Genomic DNA, 8806 nt, shown 5'->3' on the forward strand with positions numbered 1-8806 from the left:
TCACAAATACACAAAGGCTGATTTCGGCCTGCACAGGCTTTACAGCTCTTGACAGGTCCAAATTAATATGTCTTGCTTCTCAGATAATGTACTTTTGCAGGTCAACAGTTAGGAAGACCATCGCTGCATTTATGAGTTGCTTATAATTGATATGTATCTAGAATGCCAAGATAGAAAAATATATTTCCTTAAATTAATGTTCACTTTTGTACACACTAGTCTTTTACACAGACAGTGCAAGCTCAGGCAAAGCATATTTTAAGATATTAATTTTAGGAAGTATAAGCCATGAATATAAACCTTCACCTGACCATGATTACAGAGACTGTGCCTCTGGTAATAACACTTGGATGATGTAACCAAGTAGTTTCAAGACAGATGCCAGAAAGAGCATACTGGCAAGAAGCTGCATTTCTGCTTCATGGAACGAGTACATGGTCTAAATCCCATGTACATGTTCACTGACATAATCCGAACTCCATTTTGACTTTACATCTTTATCCTATTAATTCCTCCTGAAGAGCACCAGCTGCTTTCTAAGTGTTGGCATTTTCTTCAGTCCCTGTCTCTCCCAAGCTAGTGACCTCTCTAGATGACTTTAACAAATACAGCATAATGCTAGAACAGGTCAGCAGCAAAACACTAGCTGCAAAACTGTGGCTAGACAATAAACCACAGATGCTTGCTCTCCAGCAGAGTCCAAGGCATACAAACAAGCGACACTACACATCCTCTAGCTGACTACAAAGCTTATGCAATAATTGACACACACACACGATCTCTAACATTCGACATTCATTTGTTATATAAGCAAGTGTCAGCTAAATAAAAAGTCACAGCTATAACTATGAAAAATACATAGTATGTAAATATATGTCAAATTTATATGTTACTGTATCTGAAGGTAGCTTGGCTCACTAACAGGTTGATAAAGTAGAAAGAAAACATGAACCAATTTGCAAAGTCAAACAGAGATGGTTAACTTATAAGCACCTATCCACATTATCAGCCCAGCTTAGCTGTTAGCCCTTGTTTTTAGATTATAAATATGGTCTTTTTTGTTTGTGAAACTATAACTACAAGGTGTTTTCCAATATACTGAATTACTCCAAATGATACAGAAGATTTTAACATTTTTTTTTAGATGACAGCTTCTAATTCTAGTCTCTTCAAAATGGAGACTATTATAAGAAAATCCACTAAGATATTTTTGGTATATAAATAAACTCCTAGAACCAGTTTCATCACATGGTTAAGACCACAGTACCCTGAACCCTGTTTTCTTGGTAATGCATGAACAAAATATTGAATATGCAGTAAGGGAGATGAGAGAGACTGAGCAATAGATGTGTGGCAGAGTGAACTTCCAAGTGAAGGCTGCCAGTGCACTAAGTATAAATGCCAACCTATTCAGCCTCAGCTTCCTCTTGAAAATACATACCCAAATGGTTATGCTCCATAGGTAAATTAAAAGATCTGCACTTTCTATTTGGTATAAGAAACCCTCTTAAAAATTTCCCTCAGACCTATAATGCAAGCAACTGCGCAAATCACCACACTGAAGGGGTCCTGAGGATTGTGCCATACTACCTATCTGGGGAGTTCTGAGAGCAAAATGACAGCTGAACAAGAATGGTAAGAGCAGATACACAGCTGATAAACCACAGCCAGTGCTCATACCAGTGCAACCTCCAGCCTGAAGTTGTTCCATAATACAGCTTAATGTGATGCACACTGTGGCTCTGTTTTATCAAATACACTCACTTTTTAAAACTTCAGCAGTGCAAAACTGCAATGTTGCTTCCCAGTACTTTGGGCTCTGGTCATGCAATATATCTGTAGCAGCATCCATTGGTCATACAAGGCAATAGCTATTAAATTACATTTCCATTATCATCCATTTTCACTGTTAGATGCATTCACTACTTGAACTCATGGTCTACTGCACATTAGCCTTCATCTATGGTACGTGTCTGGGCAGTCAATCTGTTTCACTGGCCACCTGCTTGTGCCAGGCACACAGGCAGCCAAACAGCTTGAACACTCCCCCTAATCATGTACAGACTGAACCTGGAGATACTGATAGAGACAGGTGGGAGAAGACTTAAAATAGAAATCTCTAATAGCTAACCAAATGCATGTGAGCTCTGCATCCCTACCCTTTGTATTAGCTGCCTTGCAGTTTAAAAAAGAGCGAGAAAGATACAAATGCTCCCACCTGGTGAAAACGATCTTTAAAAGTAGAAGAAAATCATGTTGTACTGACCAATAAAACTTTGTAATAATGTTGCACGGTTTTCTCCAGCTAAGAAGAAAACTGTTTGGAAAAGCTTCCAGTTACAAAAATTTGAAAACCTCTGCAAGCTCACTCAGCCCAAAAACTCAAAACTGAACTGATGAAAAGGCAATCCATGTGACCAAAAAACCCAAACCTACCCATTAGCAAAAACCCTATGCAACAGTACCACCAGCTTGCACAGTGACTAATATACAGCAACCTTCTCTTTTCTCAGATCCACACAAAATCAGATTTTTTTCACAGAATAATATAAAACTAATTTAAATTCTTATTTCTCACATGAATACATTGAAGAATTTTTTTTTCTTTTGTGTTGGCTTAGGAAAAAATAGTTCACCTCAAACAAGTTAAGTTTGTTTAGAGCATATAGAGATAAATTTTATAGGATTTTAAGTACATTTATGCATATAAGAATCATAGAATGTCATTAGGTTGGATGGCCCTCCCTGCCACGTGCAGGGACACCTCTCAACTAGATTCAGCTGCTCAAGGCCTCATCCCATTTGACCTTGAACGCCCCTAGGGAGGAGGCATCCACAACCTCCATGGGTAACCCGTTCCAGAGTCCCACCCTCACACCGAAGTGCCTCTTTCTAAGACCCAATCTAAACCTACTCTCCCCCCTCAGCTTCAAACCATTCCCCCTTGTCCTATTGCTAGATACCCTTATGGAAACTCCTTCTCCAGCCTTTGTGTAAAATCCCTTCAAGTACTGGAAGGCAGCTAAAGGCTCCAGGCTGAACAACCCCATCTCTCTCAGCCTATCCTCACAGCAAAGGTGTTCCAGCCCTTGGATCTTCTTTGTGGCCCTCCTCTGGACTCACTCCAACAGCTCTGTGTCCTTCTTATGATAGGGACACCAGAACTCAAAGCAGTATTCTAGATGGGGTCACACAAGAGCAGAGTAAAGGAGCAGAATCACCTCTCTTGCCCTGCTGGCCACTCATTATTTATCACAAGCTGAACAACACATATATATGTAGCATATAATATCTCTATTTTATTCTAGGTAAAATTTAACAGAGATACTTTCAATTAATAAGTTGTTAGATTTTTTTTTATGTCAGAAATATTCATTATAAATTGGCTTCTATAATCTACAGAGAAATTACTGCTTCTAAGATAATCAATACAAGATCTTACAGTGATAACATAATTGAAGCTGTGCATGTGAAATAAATGGTCTGAACAACAGCAATCCCTGTTCAACAACCTATTCATGTTACCTATACTAGCCACAACCTCCAAATGGCACCATTTTGCAGGAGACAGAACAAGAAAAAAAAAAAGAAAAAAAAAGAACCACCCCACCAACTAGTGAAGTCATCTACATTGTTTTCACGATGTGAACACCAGAGACTGCGCTGGGTAAGTCCAGATGACATCATTAATGAGTTATTAACATCTAGTTTTCTAAACATCCACATTGATTTTCACTACTCCAGCTGTATTAGAAAGATATTTTCAAAACACAAGTTTTCTGCTGCGACACCAAGAAGGTCAGAGATGTAAAACCTGGTCCTACCAGTTTTTAGTCCTGATACAGAAAGATCAAAAACTTCTGTTTTTAAGTGAGAAGCTGATCTTACTACTTGAATTAGGAGGTGCCTTACCCACATCTCCAGCAGAAAGGGTACAAGATGACTTAAAATGCAATACAATAGTACAATAACTTATTCCATATGATTTGTCTTTTTGATTTTAGCCAGAAATACGTGAGCAGGAAGCATTAACAATCCTTAGCCCAAGCAAGAGCAGAAAATCCAAAGGCATACAGGACACACAGAGACAGCCAAAGACTTTTAAGGGCAGGAAGAACTCTGGCAGTCAACTAACCACATGTGCTTGAGGATACATCAAATGCTCCCCCACAGTTTCTGTACCAAAAGCAACAAAATGCAGCTGAATTAAAAGCGCTCCTCTTAGAAAACAAATTCTTATTTAAAGACTAGAGTAGAGAGCACAAACCACCTTACTCAATAAATTACTGTAGGAGTTAATTAAAATTTATCCCTTATGTTCAGTTTTCTTTGGTATCCAGCTTCTAGATAGCATACTTTCTTTTGTCTTACAAAGCATCTAGGCAAAGTTTGTAAGGTATGGTAGTATTTTTTTTCTACAGAAATTGATGGAAACTGGAGGCAACCTTTCTGGTATGTTGCTTGATCCATCTCTACCATAGAAAAGAAGGCACAAATATTATTTGTACTCCAATTTATGCTATCACCTGGTACCTGGAAGGTTTGTGTTGCAGTTGCTACCATGTGTCACAACCTCTGTTAGTGTGTCTTTAATCGTAGCCATTGCCTTCCCCGGCTAGGTTAACCCTAGCTGTTAAAAGATTCTGCTAAGTCAACACTTGAATGATATGTTAACTCATTTTAATATTTGCTTATGTCTGAGTGAGTTGATTGCTCATGGAAGTGCAGTGCCTGATGATAACCAAAGAAGTCACTCTCAGTGCAGAAGCACAGCATTTTGCTTCAAACCAAACCTTCAAAATCATGGCAGGTTGCCTCTTGTTCTGAACCTGTTTCAGCTAAAATTGATTCACATTCACACTAGTGTTGGTCATCATCTACACGGGAACAGCCAAACTATATGACAACTCTATAATCCAGTGTTTTATTTGCAGATGTTTTGTAAATACTCAGGTGTAAACACTCTGAGGTACATGCTTTACAGTGCATGAGGCTTTTGAGCAACAATCCTCTCCCCAGCTTCAGCTATCATGAGGGAGGATGTTTAATATAGGGCTCTCAGCACTCAAATGCTTGCCACCATCTCTTGACAGCTGTTACCAAATTGGGAAGGTGCCACTTTTCTGGCAGATCTGTTTGGAAGAGCACTTCCTGTTTCAGTCAGAAGGAAAGCTGCTTTAGCCAAATGGAACAGGATTGACAAGTATATGGGATTTGGAGAGGGTAGCAGGTGGGATGCCCTCTCTGCATTGACATTGTCTTGTACTATGCAAGTCCCTCAGCACACACGAGTGGGTGGATGCTTTTAACGACGCTTAGATCCTTCCTTCACATGAGACACTGCTGCAATCCAGCCACCAAAACACAACACAACGTCAGAAGTAAGAAAGAGCTCTCAACTGGATCTATGCCCAGGAAGAACCCAGAAAGAGTCTTAATAAGAAATAAAAGCTGAATGGAATGAATCTCTTCCCTGCCCATTATGTCCTTGCAGTCAGGCTTCATCCAGCCCAACCTTCAGCTGAATGATGATGAACACTTCACTATGGATTTCTAAGGAAAAGTCATCCTTTTCCCATTTCTTCCAAAACTTCTTTGCTCTTTGCTTTTTACATCATGATCTCAGTCTCTGGCAGGCTGCTGGCTGACTCTCCTTGACCTACCCTGTAGATTTCTCCCATCAGGCACCAAGAGCTGTTCAGGGAACAGCAATCTCCTCAGAGGCTCCAGTAAGCTAAAAGTGCAGCAGCTGAACAGGGAAAATAGGCAAATATTTTCTCTGCTGCCTGGTCACCTCCTTTTCAAAGGAGCAATTATGGAGCAAACAAAAGAAGTCTAAAAGTCATTCTCCATCACCAATTAAACTATACCAAAGTCCTTAATATTATCACTGAGCAATTCTAGATAATCACTGAGCAATTCTAGGTACTTGTGTATTAGTTTAATTCATCACGGACATTTATTTAGGAAGCTCCTATTGCAAACACTATTTTCATCTGAAAAGCCTCAGGCTAAGTTCTGAATTTTTAAATACATAAACAAATAAGGTGACCTTTGCTATTTAGGGAGAACTGGAAAGAACATATAGGTAACCATAAAGCTAAAGACAGATCCACTGAAATAATGGCCTAAAAAAGCAACACATAAGCATACATATCTGACATATATATATATAAAGAATTTGATTGTGCATGCAAAAGATCTAATGTGTGCAGCCTTTATTCTTCATTAGGGCATGACTAAGCTACTGTAAAAATTAACTTTAATTATAACAAATTATACCCACAGGCCCATGACAGTTCTCAAAATCTACTTAAATGGAAAGCAAATATTTGAAATTTTTACTTCATTGAATCATAACTGGACTTGCCATTCATATTGCCACTTCTCTTTATTTTGGTTCAGGGGACTTTAAAGTCCTAGACAAAAGTAGCATCCACTGTGAAAAAGTGCATGCTTCAGCCAGGCAGGATCATTATATTGAGACTGCATGAAGCTGCAGTGATAATGAAGTCAGGGAAGATGGGCTGTGGTTTGGTATTACTTCCTCCATTATGTTCCATATTACAGCCTAGTAGAAAGTACAAACATATGGGGCTACAACCCCCAGTGGTCTTGGCTTATGCTGGTAAATTTGCCCTGTTAGTACATTCAGAGCCAAAACCAGTGCATACAGGAAACAATTTGACTAAAATAGACACTCCTTATACTACTGTAGTAGGAAATTTCCTCAATATTTCCATGCTATAGCAGAAGCTTGTCATTAAATCAGTGCGAAAAACAGGTTTTATCCAGGATATATTCTAGGATTTAAAAATTGTCTTCAACTTTCAGGTCTTGAAAATAATAATTCAATGAGTCAGAAATGTCAGCATAAACTTCTTCAAGCACTTGCTTCTGCTTATTTCTGCTCTTCATAATTTAAAATGCACTGTATATGAAAATAATTCTCTCAATTTTCATTTTATGGTTCAAAAATATGAGTCAAAACTAAATATTTCAGAAGTAAAAAAGGAATATATCACAGAAATGAGAAAAATCGTCATTAGTTCACTTAGTGTTCCAAATAATTTGTTTGAAAAACTTGATATTCCTGAAAGCAGCCAGCTCCTGACAGGTCTTTTTAACCCAACAGGATTTTTCTAATATAAACTATTTCTTGTTTTTTTGACTGTGCGGCTTAAAATAAAGCTCATTACAAGCAGATTATATTGCAATTGAAGCTAGCAACTTCTGCAAAGCATGGATTAAAACCTGCATCACTGAACTCTGAGGGATAGATTTGCCTTAGACAACTGGATTTATATGCTTTGATAAGACTACTTTTGTTTGAGGAAGTGACTGATATTTCCGCCAGTCAGACACTGAAATGACCTTTGGTAAATTGCATACAGTTGAAAGATTTGCCTTTGCATTGTAAATTGCCAAGCAAGCCCTTTCACCTTCATAATGTAAATTCGGTGTCAAGCTGAACAATGTATTCAGTTATAGGTCTTCCACTCAATCGTTTTGCTGTGGCTAAAAGTCCTCCACTTGAGAGCACATCTGTATGTCTGAGATCAGATAGCCACTATACATACAATAAAAAATTTGTAGGCAAACTGGCAAACAACACACACCCATTTTCTATTTGCTGTACAATTCTGATTGGGATTCTCTTCTTCCTTAAGCTGTTAAAGCAGGGGAGATTTTGTAATTTACATTATTTTTTTCCCTAAAACATATTTCATCCAAAACGCACCAGTTATAGCACAAAATGATGACATCCTTGAAAAGATTGGGGGGGGGGGGGGGGGGAGGGGGAGGGGTTTGTACAGAAGAATTTGTGAATCATCCAGCAGAAAGCTGAGTTCTGCTGAATATAGAATACTAACTTTGACAGGAAATCTGTGTCCTCTATGAGGAAGAGTATCAAATTCGCAAAACCAGCACAGTTCTAGAAAATTGCAGCTCAGCAGTGAACTTAAACAAGTGATAAACTTGGCATAAGAAGCCTGAAGCTTGACTTCATACAAAAACTCCATGTCTGTAATGAAATAAGATTGATTAACATATATGACTCACTGTGACTGCTACATAGCTGATGTGGGGCAATGATGGGGCAGACCCACTTAGTTGTGTTTGTTCTGCTCTTGATGTTGGGTCAAATAGGGTGGCATTGAAAGAAAAAGTGTTGGAAATGCTCATGGACCTCTTGACTTCTGTTTTTAAATCACAGCATCGTAGAATAGCAAATAGCATCCTAGGCATCATCAAGAGGAGTATGGTCAGCAGGGCATGACAGGTAATTCTGCCACTGTACTCTCCTCTTGTGAGACCCCATCTAGAACACCTCCTCAAGTTCTGGTGTCCCCATCATAAGAACAACACAGAGCTCTTGGAGTGAGTCCAGAGGAGGGTCACAAAGACGATCCAAGGGTTGGACACCTCTTTTGTGAGGATAGGCTGAGGAAGCTGGGGTAGAGAAGACTCCATGAGGGGACCTTGTAACTACCTTCCAATACCTGAAGGGATCCTGAAGGCTGGGGAGGGACTTTACATAAGCATGTCTAGTCATAAGGACAAGGGGGAGTGGTTTTAAGCTGAGGGAGAGTAAGTTTAGACTGGATCTTAGGACGAAATTCTTCAGTGCAAGGGTGGTGGGACTCTGGAATAGGTTGCCCAGGGAGGCTCTGGATGCCTCCTCCCTAGGGATGGTCAAGGTCAGGTTGGATGAGGCCTTGAGCAGCTGGGTCAAGTTGAGAGGTGGTCTCCCTGCCCATGGTGGAGAAGTTGGAGCAGATGATGGAGTACCTCATGAAGAGAG

The sequence above is a fragment of the Indicator indicator genome, chromosome 7 (assembly GCF_027791375.1).
Source record: "Indicator indicator isolate 239-I01 chromosome 7, UM_Iind_1.1, whole genome shotgun sequence".
Classification (NCBI taxonomy): Eukaryota; Metazoa; Chordata; class Aves; order Piciformes; family Indicatoridae; genus Indicator; species Indicator indicator.